The sequence below is a fragment of the Abramis brama genome (genome assembly GCF_963993115.1).
Source record: "Abramis brama genome assembly, chromosome: 8".
NCBI classification, from domain to species: Eukaryota; Metazoa; Chordata; class Actinopteri; order Cypriniformes; family Leuciscidae; genus Abramis; species Abramis brama.
In genome coordinates, this window is record NC_139970.1 from 3,577,789 (window position 1) to 3,599,487 (window position 21,699).

Genomic DNA, 21,699 nt, shown 5'->3' on the forward strand with positions numbered 1-21,699 from the left:
AAAGCTAGGCCAGCTACTCACTGTCAAACAGTTCCAGAGACTGTTGGGTCTCATGGCAGCAGCTTCCAACGGGATACCTTTTGGACTGCTGCACATGAGGCCCCTGCAGTGGTGGCTCAGGACCAGAGGGTTTTTCCCCGAGGGGCAACCCATTTCGCACAATCAAGGTCACGCGGTGATGCCTACGTGCCTTGGTTATGTGGAAGAAACCTTGGTTCCTGTCCCAGGGCCCAGTGCTGGGAGCTCCTTGTCGTCGCAAACTGCTAACGACGGATGCTTCCCTCACGGGTTGGGGAGCGATCCTGAGGGTCGCTCATCTCAAGGTCTGTGGGAAGACCATCATCGTTCCTGGCATTCTATAGCCTAGAGATGTTAGCTGTCTTCCGGGCTCTGAGGAGCTTTATCACAGGTCTCAGGGGACACCATGTGTAGTACATACGGACAACACGTCGGTAGTCGCCTATATCAAGGGGGTCTGCGCTGGCACGCCATATCCTCTTGTGGTCCCAGGGGAAGTTGCTGTCACTCAAGGCAGCCTACATCCCCGGGGTCCAGAATATAGGAGCAGACACTCTGTCGAGACAGGGGCCGAGGCCCGGGGAATGGTGGCTCCACCCCCGAGGTGGTGGAGCTGATATGGAAATTTTAAGTGGATCTGTTTGCGTCTCGAGAGACGTCTCACTGTCCACTTTGGTTCTCCCTCACGCATCCAGCTCCTCTGGGACTGGATGCTATGGTACAGACGTGGCCGAGGCTACGTCTGTACGCCTTTCCCCCAGTTGCTCTGCTCCCGGGAGTTCTGGAAAGAGTTCGCAGGGACCGGGTTTGCCTGCTTCTTATAGCCCCGCGCTGGCCGGGCAGAGTATGGTTTCCCGATCTTGTGTCCCTCCTCGACGGGCCTCCCCTGGAGCTACCCGTCAGGAGGGACCTTCTGTCCCAAGCAGGGGGCTCGATTTTTCACCCCCGACCAGAACTGTGGAACCTGTGGGCTTGGCCTCTGAGGGGGCCCAGCTCATAGAGTCAGGTCTCTCAACTGAGGTTGTTGAGACCATTCTACAGTCCAGAGCTCCCTCCACGAGGAAACTTTATGCCCTGAACTGGAGAGTATTCACCTCTTTGTGTAGTGACCGTCGGTTGGATCCAGTCAACTGCCCAATTGGTACAGTTCTGGAGTTCCTGCAAGAGCGGTTCACTGCAGGTCTGACCCCGTCCACTTTAAAGGTTTATGTGGCGGCCGTAGGTGCTTACCACAGTCCTTTGGGTGGAATGTCTGTGGGGAAAGACCCCTTTGGTATCTCGTTTCCCTCGTGGCACTTGGAGGTCCTCCTCCCTTTCGAAATCGGACCAGGAGGCGAATAATTTGCTTTGCCCTGTTCGGGCGTTAGACGCGTATGTCCACAGAGCTGCCCTGTGGCGTAAAAGTGACATTTGCTCCCCTAACAAGGGAGGTCCAGTGTCTAAGCAAAGGATGAGCAGTGGGTGGTTGAGACTATCTCACTTGCTTATGAGGCGGCTGGACAGCCTTCTCCTTTGGCTGTCCGGTCGCACTCTACGAGGAGTATGGCGGCCTCTAAGGCCCTTATATCAGGAGTTTCGTTACAGGACGTTTGTGATGCGGCAGGCTGGTCCTCACCGCACACTTTCGTCAGGTTCTACTCTCTGGATCTAGACTCTGCTCCAGGGTCTCATGTTTTGTCTTCCTAGTGCTGCTCACCAGATTTCACACAGGACAGACATTTGTAGCTATGGAGGCGTTGGTATAGACGTTCCCATAGCGTCAAACTCGACGCAACGCGAGTTCCCTTGAAAGGGAACGCCTCGGTTACGACTGTAACCTCGGTTCCCTGAAGAGGGAACGAGCTTTGCGTCACCTTGCCATATCTCCTTCATGCCTGTCAACACGACTTCAGACTTTACGAAGCTTTCGTTTTCTGTTTCGGGCCGGCTTTTATAGCTTCCTGGTACGTGACGTCACCCGCCTCTGACGTTCCGCCACACCATTGGACTGATTTTACATGTGCTTCAAGACGTCATCACGCAAAGCGTTCCCATAGCGTCAAACTCGACGCAACGCTCGTTCCCTCTTCAGGGAACCGAGGTTACAGTCGTAACCGAGGCGTTTTTGGCACAAGTCCTGTTATTCAAAGTTTCACGAATGGACTGGAAAACAGTCATCACTGGTAAGAGAATGTTTGATTCTATAAGTTTGCTCCTCAGTTTTATAAATTAAAACTTTATATTATTGCTGTAAATTAATCATAAATATATTGACACTAGGAAGTAAGTTCAGAGGAAGACGAGCAGTCAGATGAGGAATACATACCACAGTCTGAGTCAGACAATAAGTCAGACAGTTCAGTTGAACTGACAACAAGACCAGCAAGATATGATCAAGCTAAACTCCTCTCAGATATACAGGGAGCTGCATCCTCTAAGTTTAGTGAACCTCTGAGATCTGATGTAACCCCCTGAATTTATCTGAGGACAAAGGGAAACCAATCTTAAAGGCCAGGGAAGCATCATGTGTGTACGAAGAGTCTGGCTTGCTTTATCATGAGGGGCAGTTGACTGATGTTGAGATAGACAGTGAATCGGACAGGTCTGGTGAATGCCACCTTCCCAGAAAGCAAGGTTCAGAGGTACGCAGGTCAACAGATGTTATGTCATCACCCCGATCACACAACAGAGAGGACAGTACTGAGAAGCTTTTGAATGCAAAAAGGGCAGCAACGTTGAGAGAGGAAGGGAGAGAAAGCAGTATGGCTGAAGCAGATCTGTGTGAGCAATCAGCAAAGATTTCCTGTTCAGCAAATAGTAAGAACTATTGTTACATCTGCGGGAAACCTCAAGTCCAAGTTAGCGCGCCATTTGAAAACTCATATGTTTGATGTTTAAGTTGGGAAGGCTTTGTCACTCCCTGTGCACTCGAAAGAACATAAAGCAATGCTGCAAAAACTCAGGAACAAGGGCAACTATCAGCATAACACAGACGTTTTACAGTGTGGAGAGGGGGCCCTTAAAATAAAACGGGCACCAAAAAAAGAATGTGATTCAAAGCATTTTGTGCATTGCATGTACTGCAAAGGGATGTTTGTACGGAAAGATCTATGGCGTCATTTGAAATGATGTTCCTCAAAACCAGCGTCTGACAGTGAAAACCAAGGGAGAACCAGGGTTTTGGGTCTGGCAACTATGGAGTCTTCAATCAGTCCGCAGATATCTCAAGGAGTTTGGAAACTCTTAAGTGTGATGAAGCAGGATGACATTTCTGCAGTATTCTTCAGCTTGCACAGTCTTTCTTTAACAAACATGGACATGGCCCTACCAAATTTGAGTACATTTGTCAAAAACTCAGAGAAATTGGAAGATTGTTGTTGACTTTGTGTAGAGAGTTTTCTATATACAGTCTTGAAGAAGCTGTGAAACCTGCCAATTTTCACAGACTCATTGGAGCGGTCCAGAGGGTGTCTGGTTGTGACAGAGGGCTCTGTCATGATCGTGACAGCACTGTATTCACACATGCATATGATTCACTGTTCAACCGTTTGCATGTTTATCCTACCCTTGGGTGCACACTAGGGTCAGGTTAACGTTCCAGTTTCATACATAACGCACTCATGACCACTCCATTACTACATCCTATCCTATATCCCTTAATAAACACACACAAACACCAGATAAGTTCAGCAATACATATTTATTGTACTTATCTGCACGTTATCTCGTCATTAGTTGTTTGTTTGTGTTGCGTCTTTGTCCATGTTACCGGAAGCAAATGGCAAACCCCGGTGACGATCCAGAAGGGTGGATATCAGTAAATTCACGCGTTGCGCATGCGCGATCGCTCTGGTAACTGGACTGTCGTAAATGTTGTTTGTGTAGGGTTGAGTTAATACATGTATGATAAAGAATGATGTTTATATATATATATATATATATATATATATATATATATATATATATATATATATTTAGGTGATGAATGTTATACAATGTGAATGTGTATATTGATGTTCTGACACTTATGTTATGTATATAAATATGTATGTAAAGTTATAATTCTTACCTCTGTAAGAATGTGGATGAGTCCATGTGGGTGGAGCTTCTGCTTTAAAAGCCAGCCTTGTTTGATTGTTCTGGAGATGGTAGTTGTGTGTACTTACCTTTCTGTAGAAGGATGTAACAGCCAAGGGCTGTCTGGATATTTTTACTCCAGTTTCCCCATCTCGCCTATTTTTTATTATTATTTTGTATATATATATATATATATATATATATATATATATATATATATATATATATATATATAATTTTTTTTTTTTTTTTTTTTCTTCAATAAAACAACTTGCACAAGAAGTGCTATTGCGGCCTTGCCATTATTTTCTTGTTGGGGGCCATTTTTCTATCACGCCTCATCACACTGGTTATGACGACGAGAGTCACTGCTACCAATGTCCAAGCCTTGCACTGAAATTGGGGCATTCTTTGAATAAGATTTGTGAAATCATTAGCCGCGTTTCCACTGTCGGGCTAGTGCGAGCCAGGGCTTTAACCCTCTGGAGTCTGAGCGGTTTTCTGGGCCCTGGAGGTGTTCTGACATGCTCTGACATTTGTGCTTTTTTCAGTTATTTATAAACATGTTAATGGCAAAGGTGTAAATTCACTCTATATAGCACAAACAGGGCTACCAAAATATGTGATCACCATGCATGTATATTTTTTTAATTTTTAAGAGAATAATGTTTATGCGTGGTTATTGAAAAAAATAAAAATGAAAGTTGCTGAAATAAGACCCCAAAACTCATAATAAATATGTGTCAATAAGGCTACGTTCACACTGCAGGCTGAAACGACCCAATTCCGATTTTTTTGCCCCTATGCGACCTGTATCTGATCTTTTCATGACAGTCTGAACGACACAGATCCGATCTTTTCAAATGCGACCCAGGCCACTTGGGTATGTGGTCCCAAATCCGATACATATCCGATCTTTTGAAATGCGACTTCAGTCTGAACGGCCAGGTCGCATGTATCCGACCTGCACGTCATTGATACGCGAAAAACGTCATAATTCTGCGTTGAAGTAGTCGTCGGTTTGAAAACGGACTGCATATTCGTCGAGCTGAGGTAAATCTGCCGAACGGGTCGACCTCGACGAGCCCGTTAATTAAAAAAATAAATAAAAGCCCACGGCCACCATCATTATATATGACTAACGTTATGTTAACTTATTTATGCTGATATTAGATAGGTCAGCGGCTGCTGTCTGGCTCTTGTGTAACGGTCGCTGCGCGCGCTTGTGTGTGTGTGTGTGTGTGTGTGAATCACAGTTAGTTGAAGTTTAGCTACTTCCGCAAACAACAAGTGACGTCGTTGACCGTTGAGTACTCTTCTGCGCATGCGGGTCACTTCTGGGTCATTTCACGTTCACACAGGAGATCATAAAAGGTCGCATTTAATTGGAAATGTGAACGGCCTTGCAAAAAAATCTAATTTTTTCAAAAAATCGGAATTGAGCATTAAGCCCTGCAGTGTGAACGCAGCCTTTGACTTTTGACTAATGGATGTTGTCGAAAATAGTTATGTGAAAATAGTCTTGCTTTATCGTTCACATAAAACAATACATTGATTTAAATTGATGTAATACAGGTTTTGCTTGGAAAGCCAATATGCGAGGGGGGCGTGAACGAGGAGTGGTTTACACCTTAGAATACAATGTCCCACCCACTCTGCATAATTAGCCATTCATTCAGGTGTGACACTGACTGAGCCACAATGCAAGGACAAAAGATATATTTAGAAGAAGACTTATATTGACCATTTAATATTTTGCTTACATCTATCTTGTAAATATGTTTTGCTATTTTATTAAAAAGGTTACAATTACAACAATAATTACTTTCAACAATATTTCAAGTGTACTCTTTCTTTGTAAAAAAAAAAAATGATTATAGGCCTACAATTTATCTATGTATTCATTAGTTTGAATATAGCCAACATTGGAACAGCTAACATCTTAGTTGATGACTTTATTTTCGACAAAAATAGTATTTTATATATATAGAAATTGCTAAACAAAAGCTTATTTGATGTGGCAGTATATTCTACAGTAAAAACTGTACCCAAATCTAGTCAACAAAATGTTGTCTTTCATATTTCGCCTGACTGTAACATTGTTTTTATGAAATATTAGGGCATATAAATGTTAATTTGCAGTTTAATACGTTGCTTATACAAATAGCCTACATTTTATTTCAACATATTTCAGTCGATTTTTACTCATCTCAGTATAGCAATACAGTTTGCTAAAACATCATCATTCATTCACACACGCAATTTAAATTTAAACTGTCTTTTTGCCAGCTGTGGTAAACAGCGCGCATCTCTGCCGTTCATTCATTCACAAACAGAAACCCAATTCACGTGAGAAGGAAAAAAAACTTACTACTGTATTCCTCAGCTCGCTCCTCGATATACCCGCACTTCTGAGGGACATTTTCCATTATTATTATTCCTCACAGCGCTGCGAGACGGTGTAAACAAGTAATGATCTGAATAAACTTGTGTTTTCTCGAGCTGATATGGGGGCGTTCACAGGTTTGCATGGATTTCCTCAATCATTTGCGTTTGAATAGCGCACGCTCTCCGTGGGCGTGTCACATTACTTTTGAATGAGCTGTAATGAGCTCGACTGGAATCGCTCTCTTTTAATACAGATTTCACAAGATGAGAATATTTGTTTTTTATATAAATTACTTCATTTAAAAGAAGAGAATTCAAGCTTCATGCCTGTGTGTCTGTATGCCTGATTGACTGAGTATTCGCTGAGTTATTGTTCATTTTCGGACGCGTTTCAGAATGGACTACACTGACAGAGAGAAGGCAGAACTCGCTTCGTGTTTATTTTTCTTTATTTGGCAAAAAGCACAACACTTTGTTTTTATTGTGAGTATACACAAAAATAATACACATTTAACAGAATCGATTGATGTATGAAACTTGTTTGTAAAATGAAAGTCAAAAGAGTATTTCGGGTCTCAATTCAACTGATAAGGAAAAAAGCGAGCAGATCACGCCGGCGTGATTGCCGGCCTCAGAGGGTTAAACGGGCCGTGCCGGGCTAATAGCCTCGGGCCAATAGCACCGGGCCTGCGTTTCCACTGTCGAGCCAGAAGCTCCACAGCGCTTCACTAAAACACGCCCGTAACACGCCTCTCTGGAACAACGTCACACTAACCCATCATTTCACCAACAAATGGAAGTTTTATAAAAACTAATCAGAAATCAATGGAAACAGCGTTGAAAACAAACACGATAAAAGCGGCCGTTTGCTGGAATTTTTTTGTTTTGTTTACTTGAATATTTAAAACCCAAGCATCGATGTTTTACCACAGGTTTACAATAAAAAGTGATACATTGATCATAATGAATTAATTTATGTCAAAATTGCACATTAGTCACTCAGAAATAAATTACCGTTAGGTCTATTTCACAAAAAGAAAGATGACACACTTACTTTTTCAGTCGCGTCTGTTTCTTTATCTGGTAGTTACAGGACACATAGATACATCACATTTAGAAAGAATGATAATTTCTACAAATATATGCCATACGACCTGAGGAGCTTTAGCACTCTCTCGACTCCCATACAGATATTTTCAGTCAGAGAAACAGAGGAAGCTCCCGAAAAAAAAGTTACTTTATTTTATGATAGTCCGGTTTAAAGAGACGAGACGTAGGCTATACTGACAGATAAAATAAAAACATGACTGTGATAGCCTTTAAGATTGGTCTGATTTTTTCAACCGTTCACTATGTTTTTTTTTACTATGCGTATCTTCAAGCGTTTACTATGTTTACTATGGTAACGGTTAGCGTGCATAGTCTTTTGCATCACAAACAGAAGGCATTCAAACATGAACGCGAGTTCAATTATTTTAAAAGTCTTTAATGCTAACAGAATCATCCGGCGCTGCCGTCTCCCGACTCAGGTGAACTCCGCCTCTGTTCGTAACCACTCCTCTAGCCCGAGCTGGCCCGCTTTGGCCCAAGGTATTCGACGGGCCAGAAATCCTGGCCGTTGGCCCCGAGTAAGCCCCGATCAAGCCCCGGAAGTGACAGTGGAAACGCGACTGGCCCTGGCACGCTCTAGCACGGCCCGGCCCTGGCCCGACAGTGGAAACGCGGCTATTCACTGCAGAGCACTGATGTCCGAGGACAATTAACTGATCGCGTCGACAGAGACCTTTAAAAAGCTCTACTCCTCAAAGTGGTCCGAGATGATCTCGCACAGTGCTAGTCACACTGAATGAGGCGAAATTTAACAAGCCATCAACACTGCCTTTCACTCAGGACGTACAGTGCCTTCATCAGTTCCTTGAGAAGACTGCACATATGGCATTTCAGAAACTTAAAGAGACTGGGTCACCTCAAAGCTACACAGAACTAGCCAAAGCAAAGCTCGCCAAAATCATTGTTTTCAATCGCAGACATGCAGGAGAGGTCTCTAAAATGCCGCTCAAAGGCTTCAAAGAAAGGGATAGCATTTCTCTCCATGATGATGTTGCCATGGGCCTGAGCAAGTTTGAACAGAAACTCTGCAGCCATTTTAGTCGAGTTGAGATCAGGGGGAAAAGGGGAAAAAAGGTTGCGGTTCTTCTCTCACCTGATATGGTTGGTGCCCTGACACTGCTGGTCAGCAAGAGAAGTGAATGTGGAGTGCTGGACACTAATTAATTCTTGTTTGCCAGACCCAACTGCCAGAGTCACTACAGAGGCCCAGACTCTCTTAGGGTCTATGCAAGTGAATGTGGAGCTCAAAATCCAGAGTTTCTAAGATCAACTCATCTGCGCAAACATGTAGCTACTCTCTCCCAAATCCTAATCCTGAAAAACAATTAATTGGATCAGGTTGCAGATTTCTTAGGACATGATATCCGCATCCATCGCAACTATTACAGGCTGCCTGAAGCCACTACTCAGCTGGCTAAAATATACAAGTTACTGCTAGCCATGGAAAAGGGCTGTCTTCCTAATATTCAAGGCAAATCGCTTAATGACATTGAGATTGAATGTATGTCCATTCTAGTGCAGGCAGTACAGTGGATCTTTTACACTCATATGGAGGTTTAAGGAAACTCTGAATTATGTGATGTACCATGCATCCACTGAGTACACTGTAGGGTGTAGTCTAATTGTCATTTTTCACAAATTACTTTTGAGTACAGGTTAAACTGTCAGGAATCAGGACGGAATTCAGTTTATTGATGAAAATAACAGGGAAAATTTAGATAGAGAAACAAAAGCTAAACAGACGATCAATCCAGCAAAAGGCAAACTAAAGCAGAGACGCTGGAAGTCTGTTTCCTTATAAGGCAAAACAGAACGCAAAGCGCAGCGGGAAAACAGCAGGGCGCCCGGCAGAGGAGAGGGACAACGGAGAACTCGCACACTGAGGTGGACAAATGACTGGAGAAGAAACACGGCCGGCAGCAGCGCGAAGGCCTGTGGAGATTGACAGAGATGCACAAAAAGAAACAAACAGGGAAACAAAAACGGCACTGGAGCCTCAAAAACGGGACTGAACAAGACACGATTGAAGGACAAAGAACTGGCAGGGTCGAAGCGTAGCGGGAAGCGAACACAACGATCTGGCACAAGACAGATGACACGAGGAGAATAAATAGGGAAAGGAACAAGGAGATAATCAATAACAGGTGCGGGCTGGTCAGAGATGATGGTAATTAATAACGTGGGGATAGAGAAGTGGCAAACGAGAGGGTGGGGAAACAGATCAAAACAATGACAGCGGAGCACACGGCGAACTGTCAAAACAAAACCATGAGCTCAGAGACAATCACACAGACAACGCAAGTAAAAAAAAGACAGATCAGACCGGAGACATGACAGTACCCCCCCTAGGGACACCACCTGGCGACCCCGGGAGGGGTTCACCTTGTCGCTGACAGAAGTCCTCGATTAGCGCTCGATCCAGGATGTCCCGGGCAGGAACCCAACTCCTCTCCTCCGAGCCTTATCCCTCCCAGTCCACGAGATACTGGAAACCCCTGCCACGGCGTCTGACATCTAGCTTCCTGACAGTGAACACAGCAGAACTATCCACTAGACGAGGGGGAAGTGGGGCAGGGGTAGAGACGACAGGATTAAGGAGAGAGTGAAACACAGGTTTGACCCTGGAAACATGAAAAACAGGGTGAACCCGACCAAGAGTAGGAGGTAGTTTGAGACGAAACGCCACTGGACTCAGGACCTTAGTGATGCAGTATGGACCAATGAACCTGGGAGCCAGCTTACGGGAGGCCACCCTGAGAGGCAGGTCCTTGGTAGATAACCATACCTTCTGACCACAAACATAACGTGGGAAACGAGTCCTAAGGCGATCGGCTGCTGCTTTGGTTCGTCTAGAGGTCTGGGCCAGGACCTTCTCAGCCTTCCTCCAGGTGCAACGACAGCGCCGGGCTAAGGCAGACATCGGGTTCCTGTGAGGGAAACAGAGGAGGTTGATAACCAACAGAACATTGAAATGGTGATAAACCCGTAGACACTACCGGCAGGGAATTATGGGCATATTCTACCCATGTTAACTGTTGACACCAAGAACTAGGATTCTGGGAGGCCAAGCAGCGGAGGGCTCTTTCGAGATCCTGGTTGGCTCGCTCACACTGCCGTTGGTCTGGGGATGGAATCCTGAGGACAGACTCGTAGAGGCCCCAATCTGTCGGCAGAACTCCTTCCAAAACCGTGAAACAAATTGGGGTCCCCTGTCGGAGACCACATCAGCAGTTCCACTGGTATGAAGAGAAGACCGTCAGGACACTCTCTTGGCGCTTCACACTGACGGCCGGCCATCTCCACTTGTAGCTTGATGTCCCAGGAAATGGATCCCACTCCCACTCCTTTAGGGAGAATAGTCTCTGTCAGTGTCTCACCCCTGGGGAACCCGAACAGCCGAGAGAGAGCATCAGGTTTGACATTTTTGGATCCTGGCCGTTAAGAAAGTGTGAAGCTAAAAAAAGAGTGCCCAGCAGGCCTGACAAGAATTTAACCTCTTGGCTGAACGAATATATTCAAGGTTCTTATGGTCAGTCCATACCAAGAAGAGTTGCCGACCCCTCCAACCAGTGGCGCCACTCCTCCAAAGCCAACCTGACTGCCAACAGCTCCCTGTTACCAATGTCGTAATTACGCTCTGCTGGGCTCAGTCGATGGGAGAAGTAGGCACAAGGGTGTACCTTCCCATTCTTAGGGGACCGCTGAGACAGAACCGCGCCTACCCCGACATCATCCACCTCAACAATAAACTGCCGTTCTGGAATAGAGAGAACTGGGGCAGAGATGAAACGGGACTTTAATTAATCAAAGGACCTCTGAGCCTGATGATTCCAGCTGAACAGTATCTTAGTGGAGGTGAGAGCTGATAAAGGTGCAGCAATTTATACATTTATAGGGTCTGGAATTGAATGGAAAAGTCAGTAACGAAGCGGCCGCTCTGGGCATCTCCCTGGGCAGACCGGTCAAAAAGTTTAATCATTTCACGGCGAAAGTCCTGGAAGTATAAACAAAAAAGGGCTTGAGCCTCCCACACAGCGGTTCCCCATTCACAAGCACTTCCAGAGAGCAACGTCAACACATAAACATGTAGATGTTTCTCATGTTCTAAATTTCACTTTTTCTTCAAGATGAGATCAGTAGGCCGGATTCTGATGCCAGTGATCCTGATGAGAGCAAGTCTGAGGATGATGCTCCTGCTGAAGCTGCAGGTGTCTCCAGTGATTTTGGTATGCGTCAAGTTTATGAACATGTTTGTTTGTTTGTTTGTTTGTTTATTATTTTAACCCATCATTTTCATTAGATTATTGGCATAAATACAATGCATAGATACAATTATACTGTGCATATAGTGCAACTTTTCTAACAGAATATTATTGAAATTAGGGATCAGCCAATAAGTTCATCATTTTCATGTTCGCCAAAAACTGATAAATGACAGATGAACACAAGTTTTAAAAATCAGCTGTTTAACAGGCTGATAATATTTAATCTCTAGAATGATATTTTGAATACTGTATGTTGTTTGAAATATCATTAAGATATCAGTTTTATAACCAGTTAACATTGAGTTCTTTAAGTTTAACTTACATCTGAGTTTCCTGATCAGTATATAACTGATTTCTTGCAGATGTTCATAAGATGCCCATTGAGGAAACCATTGAAGTTTCGCAAAGGTACCTGAGGTTTAAATTAGAACACGACCATCATTGTAAGTACATGAGCTCTCATATAGTTAGAGCTTACTAATGTATTCATTATTCTGTACAGAGAATGAGAGTGAGGCAGAAATTGAAAACCCACGGAGAGGAAAAAAAGTGTGCTGGTCGAATGTGGAAGTTAGCGCTGTAATGAAACATTTTCCAAAGGGAAACTGGCCACACTGACTGAATGCCAGCAGTGTAAGACAGCAGAAGATACAGTTTTGGCAAGGCGCAGTGCACAAAACATCAGAGATTTTGTCAGAAATCGTGGAATTAGTTTAAAAAGGAAAGCCCAAATCAAGTAAAGTTACATCATGTGTCTTATTTGATGTTGTTCTATTTTGATTATTACTTGTTTTTGTTATTTTCATTTTGTAGTAAGAAACTTATGGCAGCAGTAGTTTGTCAAAAAAAGGCAATTCTGTTAGCATTTTCTCACCCTTGTGTTGTTTCAAACCTGTATGACTTTATCTTCAGTGGAACACAAAAGGAGATGTTTAGCAGAATGTTAGGGTCAACCTCAGCCTCAGCGGGAATAGAATTACAGATACGAGTTTACTGTATAAACACCTTCTGAGAGAACAGAGATAGACACGAGTCTACTGTATAAACACCTTCTGAGAGGCATCGCCATGTCCCTCGGGATCCTCTGCGTCGCCCTGGCTCTCCGGCTCCATCCAGGTCTCCCCTTCCACCTGCTCCACCTCCGTCAGTCAGCCCCCTGGAGTCGACAGCCCTTTCTCCACAATGGCTCCTCCCTCCGTCGTCTCCGCCCTATCTGCCTGCACAACTGTCTCCGCCCTATCTGCCTGCACAACCTGCTCCGCCCTGGTCCTTCCTGCCTTCTGTCTGCCCTTCACCTACTCTTCGTCCTCCTCCTGAGTTCCCTCCCTCCGCAGTTGGTCCATCAATAGCTTGAGGACACACCTTGCAGGGAGCGGAGTACTGTCACAGTTGTGTTCTTTGCACAGTGAGTCTTGTTTTCATTAGTTACATGTCTTCCTTTGTTCTGTTTTTCCGCCACTCATTTGTTTCCACAGTAACCTTCATTAGTTCACACCGGTTTCCTCGTTAGTCTTGTCAGCTGCATCTCATTTCCCTGGTCTGTTTCCCTATGTATCTAAACCCTGTGTGTTGCCTTGTTCATTGACCGATCTATGTCGTATTAAGTGTGTGTGAACCTTCTGCCCGTTGTAAGAACTGATTTTCCTGCTAAGACTCACTCTGCAATAAAGCAATAAAACGCACCCTGGACAGAAGAGCACAGGACATTGTCTTGTCCAAACTTATCTATATATGCATCCCCTCTCTCCCTCCTCAAGTCACTAAAAGTTCACTGAGATTGTCTATATATCACATACATCATCTTGTGAATCTATTGTTTTTCCTTTTCATGTTTGTTATCATTTTAAATGTCTCAGTGCGATTGGTAAAATCCGGCCTCTACAATCCGGCCTCTAGTTCATAAATGCCAGAGGAGAACTGGCCCCCGACTGAGCCTGGGTTCTCCCAAGGTTTTTTTTTTCTCCATTAGGTCACCTGATGGAGTTTTAGGACACCATTAGGTCACTTGATGGAGTTTTTTTCGGTTCCTTGCCACTGTTGCCTTTGGCTTGCTCAGTTGGGGATATTTTGGGGATATTTAATTTTATTCTATCAATCAATAAATTCCACTAGAAACAATCTTTGTTGTATTATTTTATTTTAATACTGTGAAGCTGCTTTGATACAATCTGTATTGTGAAAAGCGCTATACAAATATACTTGATTTGATTTGATTTGATTTAAAATGGTCTAAATTTCATTGCAGTCATTAGTATTATGAGAAAGATTGAACACTTTGGAGAATTCTGTTCTCCTCTTTGGGTGATGTCTCTTCAAGACATCTCCCCTCTCCCCCGAAACCAGGTGTTACCCCCTGGGGTACATGAATTGACCCAAAACAACTCAGTTAACAATATGTGTATAACCCTTTTGTTCTGGTCTGGGTATTTAAGGCTAGGTGACAGAGCAGTCTGGGGGAACCTGTAACCAGGAAAAAAAAACATACAGTGCAGTGTCAGTGTTTTCCCGTTGGAAAAAGCTCACACACCAATTCTTTTTAGCAAAAAATGTATGCTAATGTCTGAGGGCTGGGCGAGTCAACTGCTTGACACTCAACTAAAGTCAAATCACCTTCATTTATATAACGCTTTTTACAATACAGATTGTTTCAAAGCAGCAAAACTAAAAACAATAACAGCTGTAACTTTACATTTATGTTTAAATCTCCAACAGATGTATTTAGGACTGAGGCACTGGAAATTTTGAGAGGTACAAAATTAGCAACCATTATTATCACACATCCAACCACCTCTTCTTATCGGATAATGCTGTGTGGTGGGGATAAACTAAAGATACAACCACCATCATGTGAATTAATTTTTTATTTTATTTTTGTAGCCTATAAGACAAGCCAAATAATACGGAGAAAAGGCAGGAACATTACATACAACATACATTCCAGCCAAATTTGTATTCCTAAAAGTGAAAAAATTGTATGTCACTTCTTTCAATATATAATGAGGAGGTAATAGAGTAAAATTAACCTTGTACTAATGCAAGCAAGACCACAATGGCAATGTAAAAAAGCAAATATACTCTTTTCACTTTTCTTGGTCCATGAAGATATCTTTTGTTGATTCTGTGGAGGCTGATGCACAAATAGGCCTGGGTAAAATATTAAAGAGAACAATATATTTAAAGAGGATATGGCTTTCATTTAAACAAGGTATAGGTGGCACTGTGACACAGGGATGTAAAACTCATCAGGGGTGAAAATTTGTGCAATTACAACCATTTCTTTGCACAGAAATTATTTATCATTGACATACCTGAACATGACTGCTTCACTGAAGCTTATCAATTTTGTAAAATATTTGATGCAAAAAATTTAGGATGGTAATGAAAATTATCCTACCAGAATTTAAAAATACCAAGACACAGGCTACCTTAATATTGAGAAACCACCTATGACTGTTTCACTTGTAAGCTAAATCAACATCACTTCCCACCTCAGGTACCGTAAATATGTAAGTCACACAACTCTAAATGTTAATTTCAACAGTTAATGAGAGTTGAAGCCCCCTTTGGCAAGAAATACCTTCATATCAGCAGTGCTCTAGATTTCTATACATAGAAGTATTACTGTTGTCACAATTTTTTATAATAATACATTGAAAGCCAAAAAGTCTTGGGCCAAAAAAAAAACAAAAAAAAAAACAACGATTTAAAAAAATTATTTAGTAAACCCATCTTTTTCAGCCTTCTTGACTTCTTGCAGATTTCTTTGGCATGTCTCGTGGAGACTGCTGCACGGGTCTGGGTGGAAGATTAAAGAAGATGAAGAGAAGAATATCAAAACAGCACTTTGTAACATAACTTAACACTTTTCATTTTGTTGGTGAAAGGGAAAAGAGAAAGCATTGGAGGATAACGTGAACCTAACCTAAACTTCCTTTTTCTTTATTACATCTTAACACAAGAAGCCTAATAAAGCATCATAATGACTTACTATCTTTCTTAGCTAGTATAGATCATAAGTTTAATATTATCGGATGTAGTGAAACCTGGATAAATGAGTGGTCATATCTGAACACACTCAACATGGACAGCTATGTGGATGTGGTACATGGGATTCTGTATTTAGCTGGAATACTCCGGAAGAAGCCTATAGTGCTTTTATCAATGAATTAACCAACAGTATTAATATCACAATACCGGAAAAAATTGTTAAAGGAGATACAAGCAGTCAAAATACTTGGCTTACAAAGGGAATCATAAAATCCAACTAATGACAATAAAGAAAAATATTCTACATTTAGAAATAGACTCACAAAGTTAATACGAATAAGGAAGCGGAATTACTAACCTGATTTAATTAAGGCTTCTCGTGGTGATCAAAAGCAATGCTGGAGAGTACTAAATACTGTGCTCAGCCGGGATCAAAAAGCAACTGTCCTTCCAGAAACCAATGTCAAACATAATGATAATCACTATCTCAATGATGACGATCTCGCCAAAAGCTTTAACAACTACTTCATTTCTATAGGCAAAACTCTTTCGAAATCCATAAATCCTCCAGGGGGAGCTTCATACCAACAATATTTAAAAGGGAATTATCTGAATTCTTTTTTTTACCACCTACCGACAAAATGGAAGTTTTGTAAATTATTATGAATATGAAAAGCTCTTATACTGCTGGTGTGGATGATATATGTAGCAAAATTGTTAAATTCTAGATCCACTTGTCTATTTTATAAACCTCTCTTTATCTCATGGTGTAGTACCAAAAATGACAAAAATTGCAAAAGTTATACCAATTTATAAATCTGGTGATAAAAATAACTTACAAAATTATCGACCTATATCCATTTTACCTACTTTTTCCAAGGTACTTGAGAGGGTTGTGTACAATAGACTTAGCGGTTACCTGGATAAAATGAATATACTCATCCCATCTCAATATGGCTTTAGGAAAAAGAGCTCTACTTGTTTGGCAATTCTGGATCTCATTGAAAAAATCAATGACGCTATAGATAATGGTGAGATTGGTATTGGTGTATTTTTAGATTTATCAAAAGCCTTCGACACCATTGATTTAGAAATTCTAATTGGGAAATTGCAACACTATGGTGTCAGAGGGAAGGCACTCAGCTGGTTCAAAAGCTACCTAACTGATAGGGAGCAATTTGTCCAAATAAACAATAGTTATTCAGAATGCACAGATATTGTTTGTGGAGTCCCCCAGGGCTCCATATTAGGTCCACTTCTTTTTATTTTGTATGTAAATGACATTATAAGCTCATCAAATATTTTTCATCAGGTTATCTTTGCAGATGACACTAATCTTTTTTTGTCCCATAAAAATCTTGATATTTTACAAAAGCTTGTTAATGAGGAATTAGTTAAAGTAGATAGTTGGTTTAAATACAACAAATTATCTGTAAATGTATCTAAAGCCAAATGTATTATATTTCGTTCAAATAGAAGCCGGACAAACATTGAAAGGATACAAATCAAAATACATAATAAAGTAATTGAAAGAGTAGAGAACATCAAATTCTTAGGAATTTATTTAGATGAGTCCTTAAACTTTAAACAACATATAGATTTTTTAACAAAGGAATTGTCAAAATATGTTGGTCTGTTCTATAAATTAAGATATGATCTCCCTTTTGATGCTCTTCTAACACTATACCGGTCACTTTTTGAATCACATCTAAATTATTGTAATATTATATGGTGTAACATGTATCCAAGCCATCTTGAAAAATTGCAGATTCTACAGAAGAAAGTTATACGTGTTATATCATGGGCAAATTATGATGCTCCCTCTGGTCCACTTTTTTATAAGCTTTTGAAGCTCGCTGAGTGCAACAGTTTTCAAAATGCTTGTATTATGTATAACGTAGTTTATAAATTGCATTCAAAACTTTGCCATCTCATTCCAGTCACCTCGTCTACTCATGACCATAACACTAGAAGGAGAACTCTATTACGAGGGAAAAAGCGTAAGCTGAAGTGTACTAGCTTTAGTATAGCATGTAAGGGTCCTGGGATCTGGAATGAGATTGACAATTCTATAAAGGAACTACCTTCACTTGATATATTTAAAAAGCATTTTAAACACAAATTGTTACAACATTATGCATAATAGACCCCATAAGGCTGCAGGTTTCATATTTTATTAACTTATTTGACTTTCTTTTTTGTGATGTTTGAATACCCCTATTATTGGATTTTGTTTGAGGGATGAGATGTGTGATGTATGCTGGCTGGTGGGAGGATATTTTGTGGTGAATGGTGTTGTTGTTGGTGTGGATGGGTATTGGGTGGGTGGATTATTATTTGTTGTTATTAGTGCTGATTATGTGTCTTGAAGGGCCCTATTTATAAGCCGGTATGACTTCTGGGGAGTCCTTTTTTACAGAATAGTTTCTTCTTTAAATCTGTAAATATGAACTTGTTGTGTTCTGTGAATAAACGTTAAAGGAAGCTGTTAGAAGATGCATTTTAATTGTCACTCAATTAACTGGTACTTACAATCTATTGTAAGTAATTACATTGCTGATATATTCTTTTTTATTACTTCCAACATAATAAATTTCAGCTTATATTACCATGGTATAGTTAACATGAATAAGAATCTTGTTCAGATTTGTAGACTAATGCCAAGTTCACATTACATGATTTTAGCCCGATTTGCAAGTCACCAAGCTCACCGACAAAAGCCCTTGATCAGAGGCAAATCGCCAATCTGCATGGTCCCAAATAGGTCTTATTGATAAAATAAAAAATCATTGATATCGATATCGTTATTAATATCGTTGTTAAAACATTATATTATATTTGGCAAACACTGCAACAGTTAACATTATACCAGTACCATAGCTAAGTGTAGCTTAGTCTTCATTACTATGTATAATGTTACATTCTATGCTCAGGACTAAGTTAACTAGCAAACAATGTAATGATATTATAACCATTAGCCTAACCTAAATATTTAAAAGGGTTATTCACCATAGATTAATGCTGCCAGGCAGAAAGCTGGTAAATGTTATGGTTCATTTTACATGAGCGAAAAAATAATAATTAACTTTTGCAGCTGATTATTAAACTGGCATTAAAGAAGGCTAACATTAACCAATCAGCTAGCTAGCGAACCAGCTGCCTGGCTATGAAGTAGTAGACATAAATTTCAGACAAAACCAACTTAATGCATTAGGGGTCGACCAATATGCGTTTTTCAGGACCGATACCGATGATTACAGATCAAGTAGACCGATAACCGATATTTTGAACCGATATGTTCCCTTGTTGGGACTGCCTGGATTAAGTTGTGCTCTGGTAGGCCAAGGTCCCTCTGGATGCTCTTTGGCTGGCCAAACCATCATTCACCACCAGCTGCAACGTATGTGCTGTGCAGCAACGGTCTGGAATATCAGCGAGCCTCAAACCCTTCACCATGTTTGTGCCATTGTCACGCAGGACCAGAGCTACACGGTCTTTGGTAATTTCCCATTCCTCCAGCATGTGCAGGAATGTGTCTTTGATGTATTCCCCTGTATGGGATCTGTGCATTACTCTTGTTTTTAGAACAACCTGCCTTCTGTTCCATTCATTGTCAATGAAATGGCATGTTAGGCTCATCATTGACTCGGTTGATCCTGACCAGCAATCCGTTGTAAAGGAGAGTGAGAATCCAGCCTTCTCTGGCTGGATTAGGGTTTTTATCTTGTTTACAACCCTTTCATAGATTTCTGGCAGCTTCTCAGTGTGGTAATACTTCTCACTTTTTAGTGCATATCATGTTTTTTTTTGTTTCTGAAACATGTCATGTATTGTAGGCTGACCTGTGGATGTTGCCCCCTGCTCAGATTCAGGTTTGTTTGTTTGCAGATTTATACAAGTTATTGTGATGAATCCTAAGATGGGACCACAGGTTTGAAGTATTGGCACTTTTTGCCATTGTATATACTGACAACATCTTTACATGTATTGCACACCGCCTGCGGGCATTAGTCTAGGCCACAGAGTGGTGCGCTCTGACAGAGGTGGCTGGATCAGAGCCAGATCGCGCATTTCAAAATTAAATTATTTTATCGGCAAATCGGTTTTGAAAAGGGCCGATACCGACACCCATAAAAATGCTTAATCGGTCGACCCCTATAATGCATACATCAATATTGACACATTTGAGGTTGTCATTCAACATACCAATCATCTTTCTTTTGCCTCTTCGCATAGCCACAGAGTCTCATGTTAACTACGCTGCTAAGGTGATTACCTCGATGTGTGTTTTTGGACTTGGCGCGCTCCTCTTCCTCCTCCTCCTCCTCCTCCTCCTCTTCCTCTTCTCTGCTGACTGGTTCAGGTCGTATGACTGCAGAAGTTGTTCTCGTTCGTAGCCTCATTTCCAAAAGGAGCTCTCTAGGGGCCTGGATTTCCAGTGTATTGTCAAAGTATGATATCTCTGTCAGAGTTTCATTAAGAAATTTTATAATATTTTTGTTTGGAAGCATGATCCCAACCACAGACCTAATGGGGGTGGGTAGTGGTAATAAACAGCTAAAAACGATCGCTCTTAGTCACCCCATCCAGATGACGGCAAAGTATTTTGTTTTCAACCTTATATGGGCGACTGCAGTGCGAATAAGCCAGTTAAGAGCAATAGCTCAGAAATAGACACATTTTAATTACTTCAAATCATCCATGGAAGTTAAGTACACGATAATTATTCCCTGGACTCGAGGACCGTGTCAGTGTCCTATCCATTCAGGCTGCCGATCAGTTTAGCACATGTGCGTGCATGACGTGCACACTCGGACCACGTTTGGGCGTATCCTCAAAATTAGCGCTCAAATCTTTTTTCTTCTTTTTTTTTTTTTAATTAGCGCCCAACTCCACAACCCCAAAGATGCAAGTGGAAGTTGCATTGGTAACTTTAAATTGAGAGAAAATCTAACATAAAAACATGCATTTAGGAAATAAAATATTGTCAATAACGGAGGGAAAGACAACCAAGAGGAGGACAGTCAAATTAATTAAATGGTTACAGAAAAAGAAGCTGTTGAAAAATAGAATAAGATGCAGGTTGTGTCAGAACAAGATGAAGTTAAAGAAGAAAGGCAACTCAGCAGGCACAGGGTTTGTACACCTTTTCCAAGGTCAAATTCAAGCACTTTTCAAGCACAGGGTCCAATTCAAGGTCCATTTTAAAGCTTTTTCCAGCACCTTACACCACCGTAAATAACATACCAATACATAGTCAAAATTAGTATTTAATGTTTTTATCACATTAAAAGAGATAATGCTATAAACAGCCAAAATTGTGTTTCGTAATAGCAGAAGGATCAGATATTTAAACAAAACACAGGTTTTATTTTTCTAAATGAATCACTGTCTAGTAGCATTGAGTGGGAGGATTTGAGCCAAATGACATGCAGATGGGTCATTCTGTGTCAAATCAGACAAAATCCAGGAAAACAGTTGCTGCACCCTCTCAGACTTTGCTCTAAGTTTATGCTACCCTTAATGTCAGTCTTTTCACTCTTTTTTCCAAATCTACTTGAGACAGTGTAACAACAACCTGTAATTCCACTTTAACCCAGAAGACTCTGACAGTGCACAGGCACCTGACTGATAAACAGCCTATATTCATTGAAAAAAATCGAATGTATTTCATTGCCAAGACATACATTTATCTACTGGAATAGAGCAGTGTGAATATTGCAAAAGGCCATCCTCAACCTTACAGTAGGCTACTTGTATGACACTCCATCTGACACAATTTCTGTTCAGCTATCAACGGTTGTTGTTATGCCCTGGGCTAACGTTAGTTACTTACCGAAATAAACTGCCAGTGTGAAAGCACCCTCAGTCACTT

At 41.4% G+C, this 21,699-nt stretch overlaps 1 long non-coding RNA gene across 1 annotated transcript; it reads left to right on the forward strand.

The window, feature by feature from the left end:
- Positions 1–10,796: 10,796 nt before the first annotated feature.
- Positions 10,797–13,938, forward strand: LOC311088088. Its single transcript, XR_014607439.1, has 3 exons — positions 10,797–11,798; positions 12,200–12,245; positions 12,340–13,938. It is a non-coding gene; the product is annotated as an uncharacterized lncRNA (long non-coding RNA).
- Positions 13,939–21,699: the final 7,761 nt, after the last annotated feature.